Source organism: Xyrauchen texanus, chromosome 27 (genome assembly GCF_025860055.1).
Source record: "Xyrauchen texanus isolate HMW12.3.18 chromosome 27, RBS_HiC_50CHRs, whole genome shotgun sequence".
Lineage (NCBI taxonomy): Eukaryota > Metazoa > Chordata > Actinopteri > Cypriniformes > Catostomidae > Xyrauchen > Xyrauchen texanus.
Window position 1 is genome coordinate 33,384,070 of NC_068302.1, and position 12,275 is coordinate 33,396,344.

Consider the following 12,275-nt stretch of genomic DNA (forward strand, 5'->3'; position numbering starts at 1 on the left):
TTTTCCCTTTTTATTCTTGGATCTTTCGTGCACAACCTGGACTAAATATTGTTTTCAGATAATGTTGTGACGAGACCTCAATATATTTTGCAATTGAAGCATTCGTTTATTAAGTTGTTTCAATCAAATAAATGTGCTGGCTGTTAGCTGATTTACACTATTTGGCCTAAACTTTATTTCTATCCTCCTAGAGTCGAACCTAGTCTTATATATACTCAGAGTAATAGAATACTTATGTGTTCTATTGACAACTTTAACAGTGTTACATATAGTTTAATTCAGTAAAGAAATTCACTGCAAAAAAATCCTATTGTTATCAAGTGTTTTTGTCTTGTTTTCCATTTAAAATTGTCTAAAAATACTTAAAACAAGATACATTTAATTGAGAAGCAACATGTAAGATATTTAGAATTGCCTTGAGAGAATTTATCTTAAATATACAGTAAGTGTATTTTGTATATAAGTGTATTTTTCACTTGGTAATTCTTCTGCGAGTTCAATAAAGTCAAAATATACTTATATTCAAGATCTATTCCCTAAAAGCAAGTCTAAATATCTCATATGCTGCTTTTCAGGTGAATGTATCTTTTTTTTTTAAAGATTTTTAGATATTTCAAAATATTTGTATTTTGAATATTATATTCAAAATTCTCAGATAATCCAATTTTCTTCTGCAGTATAGCTGCTAGAGAAAATGTACGTTGTTTTAAAGGGGTTTTAGATATTTATATTGGAAAACAAGCCAAAACAATCCAAAAATCTAAAATGTGTTTTGTTAATAATGGGGCAAAGTCTTCCCTCTCTCACCTTTCTGTTCACTTCAGTCCATCATTAACTCACAAAAAAACAAACTCTCTCTTACTAATAGAGCTGCGTATTGCCAATTTTATTCATGATTAGTAATGCACAGTGACACATATATTAGGATTCAATAAGTCACGAGCCATCACGTTATAATCTAGCCCAGGCCTATTCAAATACATTTGCAGGGGGGCCAAACTAGGAAATTCCAAAATTTGTGAGGGCCGGGCGGACAAATTGATATCAGCTGAAGGAAATTAAAATATACTATATACTAAGGTACATTATATATTAAATAAAATAAGGTACATTATTCTTTTGGTTTCATTTATTATTTCAACACATTCAAGTGGTATTGATTGTGCCTACATCAAAGTGCAAAACTGCAAATACTGAGACATATACACAGCTTTTACCATTAAAACAGTAAACATAAGAAGTAATCAAATCAAAAATCAAACAATCAAAATAAAGCTGTCATAAGTGCAAAACTGCAACTGCAGTTTCAAGTATCAAATCTTATTTGGGGAAATAACATTCAAATATCCCTGAAGTATATCTTTCAGACAGTGAGTACACATTTTGAAACTAGAAAAAACATTTCAAGTGTACATACAGTAAGTACAAATCGGCTAACTATGTGCTGTAAACATACTCTTGATGAAAACTAACTAATAACAAGAATATTTTTTTCCTCATTTAGTTTACCTTATTTATCAGTGAGAGTATGTGACTCAGTGGGAGAAGTGACAACGATTTGCTTTTGCCATTTTAACATAATCTGGCTCATATGTGGTAAGTGCAATTCTCAGGCACTGGGATAACTTCTCATTGCTCAGGCAGCAATGTGCCTTTGTTTTGATTGCATTCATATGAGAAAAGCTAGACTCGCACGTGAAGGTGGATCCAAACATTGTCAGTATCAGCACAGACACTTTCTTAATTGTGGGGTATTTAGCCTGGCTAATATGGTTACACCAAAAGTTGATTGGACCTTCAGACTGCAAGTGCAGTTTCAAAGCAAGCAAAGACTGGATATCAATCATTTCTAGCTGAATAGCACTCTCATCAATGACAGGCATGAGCTCTTTAACTTTTGCAATGAAGTTTGAGTCATGGTTTATTGAGAATGGATCGCGAGTAAACTGCATAACCTCCATTGGGAGACTAAAGCCCTGAAATCTGTCACTGAAGTTTTCAGTCAGTTTGTCATGAATTCAATCATAGTTGGCATGACTTGTGCCCCTGGCGTACTGCTAAAAAATGTACGAAGGTGTGTAAAGTGCATCAACTTGTTTGTGTTTAGGTCAGACACAAATACATTCAGCTTTGTTTTGAAAGCACACAATCTCTCAATCAAATCCGCAATACATTTCTCTCGCCCCTGTAACTCTGAATTTAGTGAGTTTAAGTGTGCAAAAATGTCACAGAGGAAATGAACTTGTGTCATGAACTGTTCATCAAGCATGTGCTCCAAGAAATGAGCCGCTCGTTTGTGTTTACATGTGCGAAGGAAAGAAATAATCTCACTGCGGAGATCACAAAAACGATCCAAAACTTTTCCTTTACTGAGCCACCTGACATCGCAATGAGCCAGTAAGTCAGCATGCTCAGAGGAAGTCTCATCGAGCAACAGACGGAACAGACGATGCTGAAGGCTTGAAGTTGAGCGGATGAAGTTGACAATGCTTGTGACCTTGTTCATAGTGTTTTTTAATTCACCGCTGAGCTTCGCGCACAAGACAAGACTCGTGAATAATACAGTGTAAAAACTGCATTTGAGGTGCCACAGCTGACAGCCTGGCTGCTAGTCCCTGCACTCTTCCGAGCATAGCTGGTGCTCCATCCGTTACTAGCAAGCAAACCTTTTGTAAATCCAGTTTATGCTCACTGGAAAACGTGACAACATTTTGAAACAGAACTTCACCTGTCGTATGTCCCTCCAGTGGAATGAGTCCCAGAAGCTCCTCACGAAGCTGAACTCCATCGTGAAAATCTCACATAAACGCACATCTGGGCCACATCAGTTGTATCTGTCGATTCGTCAATAGCAATGGACATCAGCTCCGTTTTTTGGATGTTTTCCAGTAGTTTATCAAATACATCCTTTGCTAGTAGATCCACTCGACGAAGAGCTGAGGTGTCTGACAGTGGTACTTTTTTAATAGATGAGGACACGTGGTCTTTCATTTTTTGGTCAACAATCATTTCGTCAACAACCGCCAGCATGCAGTCTTTAATAGTCTCTGACTCGGTGAAGGGCCTCTTTTTTCTCGTGAGTATCCACGCCATTCGTAGAGAGGCAATGAAAGCTCTCTCTTGTGACTTTGCTCAAAAGAAGTTACCAGTCTGTCTATTCTACGTTGTCTCTCCACTGAGCCCTCTTGGTATTGCGCAGAAAAAGACGAATGTTTTGTAGTAAAATGTCTCTTCACATTATATTCTTTGGCCACAGCCACTGATTCGTTGCACAGTAAACACACAGGTCTATCAGTCCCTCGCTTGCTTGCCGTAGTTGGCACAGTAAGTACTTCTCCGTCCATTCACTCTGAAACGTACGATTTTCGCTGTCAACTTTGCGGTTTGGCTTGGACAACGCCATGCTAGATGCATGTGTCATAGGCAGCGTGAGAACATGGAATCAGCGAGAATGAGTGTTTGTCACCATGGAGACGACCTGCTCCGCTGTAGAATATTTGTTTGTGTTTCCTTTAAAGACGCTCAACACGCAGGTTTTGCTTCTGCAGAGCGGCTGCTGCAGCTCCACTTATCCACAACGAGAGTTCTTCTGTATTTACTTACTTATTTTTGCATTATAATTCCCTCACACTTTGCGATTTATACATCACCTGAAGCTGTTTGCAAAGTTTAGAGTGCATCTGGACTGTGATCTGTGTAATTCTTCCTCTCCTAAGTCAGGTGTGAGCTGCAGTGCTGCTCTCATCATTAGAGTTTAAAGTGATCTCATGTTACATTAAATTAGATCCAAGACAACAACATTTTTTGTCGAAAATGTTTTATTGTCGACGTTGTTGATAACTTCGCCTAATCGTTTCAGCACTAGCACAAGGTGTTAAGTCCAGTCTCCAAAGGTCCACATGAGTTTCCACACTTAAGGCTAGAGATGCACCAATGTATCTGCCAAACATCGTTATTGGCAGATAAAACAATTATATAATTACGGATATTGTCCCAGGGAACTGAAATTGGTCAAATTTATTGACTCAGTAAAATCTCTGTCATTATTAAATAAAAGCACTTAATTATTGATGGACCATCACAAATATTTCAGACTCTTAAGTGGTTCATAGGGCAGTGCTTAGTTTTAAAACCTTAGTATTTAATATCTAGGTATTCGCAGTAAAATAAACCACTGTGTCAAACTCCCTCTTAACCAATCGTTTCGGGACTCACATTTTGACGAAGGGGTCCGAGTAGCCATTAGAATCCATTGCGGCCAGGTGGGCGCAGCGAATAATTCCCACAACCAGAGAGCTCTTTTCTGTAATGTACATGAGTGAGACCAGGATACGGCCACGCTAGAGAGAGAGAGAAAGAGAGAGAGATAGAGAGAGAGAGTGAGAGAGTCTGCAGTTGCCGTGTTTCCACTGATCAAAATTAAGTTAATAATACATTACAGAATACATGTCAGTATATGTGAGAATTCTATATTCTGCAGTAGTTTCACTGTAAATAGAGAGTTATCAAGTATGGAATGGAAAGTGTCAGATCTATACCTCCTCCTCTGCTACAACAGTCCCGGAATCCACTGCCTGACTGTTACCCTCCCGTTTCTGTAAAACCATAGAAAAGTTATTAATAATACACCAAACACCCAAACTCTGAATTACGCATAGTACACACACACACACACACCTGTGCAATTCTCTCAAGGCCCATGTTGTATCTCTTGTTGTCTCCCTCCTTCAATTTCTTGAGGGCCACCCTGACTTCACCTATGAACTCATTCCGTCCTAAACGATCCATATCACACACACACAGCCTGCAGAGAGAGAGAGAGAGAGAGAGAGAGAGAGAGAGAGAGAGAGAGAGAGAGAGAGAGAAATGACACTCAGAACTCTACAACACTAAGCCTTCACTCATCTCTCAATACAGCACATGTATAGTGTGTCATGCGCACATCCAGAGATAAAGAAAAGAGAAGCTGAGACTCAAACGGTAGGTAGTACTGACACTGAGAAAGAGATCAAGAGATAATTTTCACTCAGCAAAGATATTAAAACAACAGGACTGATAAAGAGAAGTTTAAAATAAAGTTTTGAAGAATACTCTGGTCAAATCATTAAAGTGAGGGGACTGGGGCTGTCAATCTTATAAATAAAAAAATACTGTGGTGAGCTTTCTCATTCACACCAGCTACTGTCAAGGCAGAGTAACAGTTTGAAGAGAATATTGCTGAGCAAGTCATTTAAAGTCAGTATATTTATAGCAACTTACCAACATAATAACAAATCCAGGTTATTGGCACAGATTTTTAAGGTAAATCTATCGCACCGTTGAGTACTGAGATTTGTTACTATCACAGTAAATCTAGAACAAATGTTAAGCATATTCAACCAGACCGCACGTTGGCAACGCACTGGCCATGTGCTTGCATCGGCATACTCGTGTAAGGTATCTGGCCTTAGATTTCTCTGCATTCACTTCCATGTTAATCAGAGATTTTGTTCTACCACAAATGATAGCCATCAACCAATGAGCTACAAGACTTTGTCTCAATGGTCCAAAATCCTGTTCTATACACTGATGAGCCAAAACCTTCTGACCACTCACAGGTGAAGCGAATAACGTTGATCATCTCCTAACAAGTCCACATGTCAAGGTCTGGGTAGATTAGATGGTAAGCGAACAATCAGTTCTTGTATTCAACGTGTCGAATGCAGGAGAAATGGGTAGGAGTAAAGACCTGAGCAACTTTGACAATGGCCACATTGTTATGGCCAGACGAATGGGCCAAAGCATCTCTGAAACGGCAAAGCTTGTGGGGTATCCCGGTCAGGTGTGCTACCTACTGACAGTTGTCTGAGAAGGGACAAACTGGAAACCAGCAACAGGGTGTTGGGCGCCCAAGGTTCATTGATGCACCAGGGCAACGAAGGCTATCACGACTAGTCCAAACCAACAGAAGATCTGCTGTGGCAGTCACAGAAAATGTTCATGATGGTTACGGGAGGAATGTGTCACAACACACTGTGTAACGCACCCTGCTGCATATGGGGCTGCATAGCCACAGACCAGTCAGAGTGCCCATGATGACCCCTGTCCACCGTTGAAAGCAGCTTCAGTGGTCAAGCGAGCATCGGACATGTACCATGGAGCAGTGGAAGAAGGTCGCCTGGTCCGATGAGTCATGCATTCTTTCATATTACGTGGATAGCCGTGTACGTGTGCGCCGTTTACCTTGGGAAGTGATGGCATAAGGATGCACTGTGGAAAGACAACAAGCCGGTGAAGGGAGTGTGATGCTCTGGGCAATGTTCTGCTGGAAAACCCTGGGTCCGGCCATTCATATGGATGTCAATTTCACACGTGCCACCTTCCTGAACACTGTTGCAGACAGGTACACTCCTTCATGGCAATGGTATTCCCTGATGGCAATAGCCTCTTTCAGTAGGATAATACACCCTGCCACACTGCACATATTGTTCAGGAATGGATTGTGGAACATGATAAAGAGTTCAAGGTGTTGCCCTGGCCTCCAAATTCCCCAGATCTCAATCCGATTGAGCATGCTCGACCAACAAGTCCGATCCATGGTTGCTCCACCTTGTAACTTACAGGACTTGAACGATCTGCTGCTAATGTCTTGGTGCCAGATAGTACAGGACACCTTCAGGGGTCTTGTAGAGTCCATGCCTCAGTGGGTCAGCGCTGTTTTGGCAGCACGCGGAGGACCAACAGCATATTAGGCAATGTTTTGGCTCATCTGTATATAGCTTCAATAGACCTTTTTCATGATTTTGAGGTTTGGAACATGGAAGCAAACAATTGCAGGTATTGGTGAATGGGAGACCACAACATTCACCTGTTTGCTCAAGCAGTATTACATTTCCACTACTTTCCAAAAAAGAAAAAAATTAGAAAGCGATGGATTACTGCAGTCAGAAGAGTGAAGATGCCAAATTAACTATCATTCCTAAAGCAGCTGTATTAGAAACCCTGTAACTGTGGTAACTTTTTTATTTTACTAATTCCAGGGTAATAAAATGCAAAGCATAATGTTATAAATTTACTCTGAATAATTTAACATTTGACATATTTTGCTATATTCATGCTGCTAAATAAGGCAGAAACACATCACAGTCTGTTAAAAAATTGGCTATTCTTAAACATCCAGTATGGTCTGATTGGCTGTGATTTTGTCTCTTTGCACCACATTTTCACTTTCAGTAAGGCCAGAAAACCTACTTGACACTGGAAATGCCATACCACCTGTTTAGGACATGGTGTTAGGGTATTTTTGTAACAAGGGTTTATCTTGACAAAATAAATGTGTCAACTTTGTTCCTGAATTGAAGATTAAACATTGCAGCTCTTCAAACTCAAGTCTACATTCTACATTGAACACAATTGTAGTGTATTCTGCACTGATGTAGTTAAGTTGATGACTCCAGTAACGGCAAAGGATGCTTTCCACATGCATATTGGCACAATTGCACTATTGATAATGAAGCCATTCTTCACAAAATGTTTATTGCTAATTGCCTGCCACCAGCACTCATTGTTCTTATGTCAGAAATGACATTGACATTTAAAAAGAAAGCCGATGCAGAAAGGACGTTTTTTTTGTTTTGTTTGTTTTTTGACGAATAGCAATATGGGAAATGAAGAGAAGCAGGCATAAGACAGCTTGCTCAGAATAAAAAAACAACAACAACATTTTGGTAGTTTACCTAAAAAATACAATTCTATCATCATTTACTCACTCTAGCGGTTATGCTTTATGCTTGTCTCAGAGAATTAAGGCAAATAGTGACTGAGGCTAACATTCTGCCTAACATCTCCTTTTGTGTTCTATGAAAGGAATAGTCACATGGGTTTGGAACAACATGAGGGCGAGTGAATGACAACAGAATTGAAATTTTTGGGTGAACTACCCTTTAAATTCAGACATCAGTTTGCTGGAGGGACAGTATCAATGAGAACTTAACTGAAAGACTTCTCCATATTTTAATACTTAGAAAAATGTATGCCTTCCACTGCATTTGATTTGAGACTGGCCAGCTGTCATACCCCAGACACAGCCAGTGTGACAAGGTGTTGACGCTGCCCGTGGATGTGACATACTCTGTCAATGCCCTGGGCTCTGGGAACCTGCTTTTCAGGATGATGGCCACAGAGAGTAACAGAGTGAATTATTATTTTTTTTAAATCAAACACATCCTTTGGGATTCCAAAGTGGCACGAAACTGTGAATGCCTGTGAAACAGTATGTCACTTATGGCAGAAATTACATGTCTATATTTAATATCACAGCTAACACATCGAGTTAAATAAAAACCACAAGCCTGTAAAATTCCAGTATGCTTCCTGTAGCTCAACTGGTACAGCATTGCTCAAGGTCATGGGTTTCATTCTCAGGGAACGCTCAAATTGATTAAAGGGGTAGTTCACCCAAAAATGAAAATGTTCTCATCATTTACTCACCCTCATGCCATCCCAGATGTGTATGATTTTCCTTCCTCTGCTAAACACAAAGAATTTTAGATGAACATTTCAGCTTTGTAAGTCCATACAATGCAAGTGAATGGTGACCAGACCTTTCAAGCTTCAAAAATCACATAAAGGCAGCAGAAAAGTAATCTTTAAGACTACAGTGGTTAAATCCATATCTTCAGAAGCAATTTGATAGGTGTGGATAAGAAACAGATAAATATTAATGTCCTTTTTTTACTATAAATCTCCACATTTACTTTCACATTCTGAAAGTGAAAGTTGATATTTATAGTAAAAAAGGATTGGTCATCGTGTATGACTGTCTTTCTTCAGCAGAACACAAATGACGTTTTTTTTAAAGAAGATAGAGTCCTTATAATGCATATAAGGATAAGGTCCTTATAATGCAAGTACATTGGTGCCAGCACTTTGACGGTCCAAAAGTCACATTTAGGCAGCATGAAAGTAATCCATGCGACTCCAGTCAAGCAATTAATGTCTTCTGAAGCGAATCCATAGGTTTATGTAAGAAACAAGTCGATAATTAAATCAGATTTAATTTTAAATCTGTGATTACAACCAGGGCTCTGATTCGGTTTGAAATGAGCGAATTCTCGCATGCTCTTCAGTCCTTTGCATCGCAAATGCAATGCTTTATCAGTTGAGCTACAGCACAATTTGATCTCGCTCAACAAGCTTGTAAATGTAGTTGTTTATGTAATGCAACTGTTAAAATGTATCGCCTTACAAGTCATACACCACAGTAAAAGCTTTTAGATGCCATACGATAGGTTTAGAACAGGGCAAAAAGTACGTGTTTATGATCTGATAATCTGCCGTTTTATTTGTGACTGTCGTTGTGGCACTTCTATTGTTCTATAAACCAGGCTGAAAAGTACAGTATTACCTCATTTGCTCATGACCTAAGATGTCCAGTGGATCATGTGCAAGATTTTAAACAATGCCTTCTAATTGTTTTTTAATCTACAAGAAACTTCTGTCTAACACAATTTCCCAAATCCTGCCATTTCTCAGAGTACTTCAGAGGCATTGTGTCTGGATTTAAAGTCTGTCTCCAGCTCTGAGGATAATAGCGCTTTCAGCATGAAATTCAAATTTTTCATGGTGTCAACCAAAAAGTGGAACACAGAAATAAAAGTAGCTCCGCTCTCTGTTTATCTCTGTGTGAGAGCACCTGCTAGGTTTGTTTCTCTGACTGTGCATCAGAAGGGTTTATATTATAGCTGAAGAGAAATGGAGCACCTCTTTCTCTTTGTCCTCTTCAGTTTTATGCTTAAATTTTACCATTCCTCCACATAGCACGCTGGACCCAAGTGTGCGCATTACCCTAAAGCTATTGTGTGATTGCACCACAGAGGTCCACAATTTTTATGTCTAAGACACACACACACACACATGAATACTCATGCCCACACACAGACTCTCAGTGTGTTCTCTGCGTGACAATATACTCCTGCAGAGTTGGCTGGACCTTAATGACCAAAACGCTCAAACTCAGACACACATACACACACACACAAATAGGGCAGAGTGTTCTGATCGTTATTGCAAACACATGTTCTCATTGTCTTAGAGTGATTAATAAGCCGGGCAGAGAGACCCATGGGATTCGCACTCCCCACCATTGGCATGTCAACAGAGCTACGATGAGCCATATGTTCTAAAGGGGAGTTTGAATACAAGTCAAAGTACAGGAAAAGTTTCACAGAGAGAGCCAGAAATAGTTGTAGCTAAAGATATCATGCTTAATGGCCCTGGTGAGCATGGAGAGAAGTGGAAGAGGATGGAATCAGAGGTGGTACCTGAGGGTTTTAGTGGTCATGTCAGCTGCCGTGATGCCGTGATAAATCAGGGTCTCGTTCCACACTGGATTCAGCGTGTTTTTTAAAGTCTTTGTGCGCAGTTTGTTTGCCTGAAAGAAAGCAAAGATAAGAGAGATTGATTGAGAATTTAAACCAAAGGAAAGAAAATGATATCTCAACTGTTTCTCCTAGAGCAAATACAAACTTGCTTCAGTCTCCTGCATCTCAGCATTTTCCTCCTGAGAAAAAGACCTCAATAATCACCAACCTGGTCTGATCGAATCAGGTTCCTATACATACATTTTTGCTGAATAAAATAATTTTTACGCGGTTCACTAGACGCGCTACACCAACAGCGACTTTTATTCCCTTTCACACAAAGCACCAATAAAACTACAGGATATCATTTCATAAACACATACTTTTCACCCTGTTCATCCTCACACAATGCTATCTTATGACATCTAAACATTATTACTAAAGTGAATGACTTAAGGTGATCCATTTTAACGATCGAATTCAATTCACAGTCTTGTTTAGAGCTTGTTTGGATAGAGCGTTTCACTTGTGATGTAAAGGACTGTGGTACGAGTCCCGAACAGCATGCAAATCAACACATATGCCAATAGTGTTACAGAAGCACAACAAAATGTGCATTTGTCAAGTCAAACATGACTTTTATGACAATGTTGATTAGGTTTAGGTGTTAGGTTTAGGGTAGGGAGGTAGGTTTTGTTGATTTAAAACTCAATAGAGCATTAACCTTCACAATCTCATCTGCTGGGGAGAAAATTTAACTCACTTTTAGCGCCACAATGTGGACATTTTTCCTCGGAACTGCAGCGATATGTGTAAAGAACCATGTAATATTTTGCAAAAATACTGCCACAGTCACATGTCTCCTCTACTTACGTAAATGCAGCATTACTTAAAGCTCCATTAATTTTCCTGAGTCATGAAAGAACAATCTCTGAACAATAAAATTACCCATGGTTTGGCACATATGTTGTGCAGTTTATACACTACTAATCCCCATGGAGCAAACTGAGGTTAAGTGCCTCGCTCAAGGGCACAATGGATACAGTCAACCAACCTTATGGTTACCAGCCCGAGCCATACATGCGTGTTACATAAAGAAACTCTAAATTCCATTGATCCCCAAAATAAACATGCTTTCACATGTCACCACCTAAGAGTATACATTTCTTACAGCTCCAAGCACCAACTGTACAGAAATTACCATAGCTTTATATAGTATATTCAACAACAAAAAAAGCTCAAATCAGTTGTTGCTCAGATGTGCTACAGTTTCTTGCAAGTTTGGAGTAGGAGAAGGTATGATGGTTAAATTATCATTTAATTACTCTCATCATGGTCCTTAACCTGTTTGACTTTTTTTCTTCTGTGGTACACAAAATATGTTGTGAATAATGCTCTTATGACACTTTTAAAGTGCTTGATGGCCCCTAGTCACTCTATGCATTAGTTAGAATGGGAAAAGAGCAGTGCAATCAGTGTTCCACGAAAGAAAGGTTTGAAACCACTTGAGGGTGAGTAAATGATGATAGAATTTCCATTTTTAGGTGTACTATCACTTTTATACTAAGGACAAGTATCTGAAATGTTGTGAGTTCGTACCCCACAAAGTGCACCCAATGAGCCATTATCATTGTGCCCTTTAGAAAGGCACTTACCCCAGGTAACTCCTGATGGAATGTCCCAAAAGTAAGTTGAACATTGGTAAAATTGAACAACAGTTGGAGCAACAAATTTCACCTGACTCCTGACTTTCTCCTTCTTGAATATGTTAACGCATTCTGTCTGGGATTACTATTGTTTTTTATACTAAAGATTTAGCAGTATTGATCCAGATGTAGTCCAACCAATAAACCATCTCTGAACTGACGGAGCCAAACATGTCAGGAAATTATCCCACTACCTAGCTCACTACATCAATAGGTAGACAGATATTGG

The 12,275-nt window shown here is 39.3% G+C and overlaps 1 pseudogene; it reads right to left on the minus strand.

Annotated features, from left to right (window-relative positions):
- The window catches only part of LOC127620971 (double C2-like domain-containing protein beta), a 63,293-nt pseudogene that overhangs the window by 28,374 nt on the left and 22,644 nt on the right, over positions 1 to 12,275 (minus strand).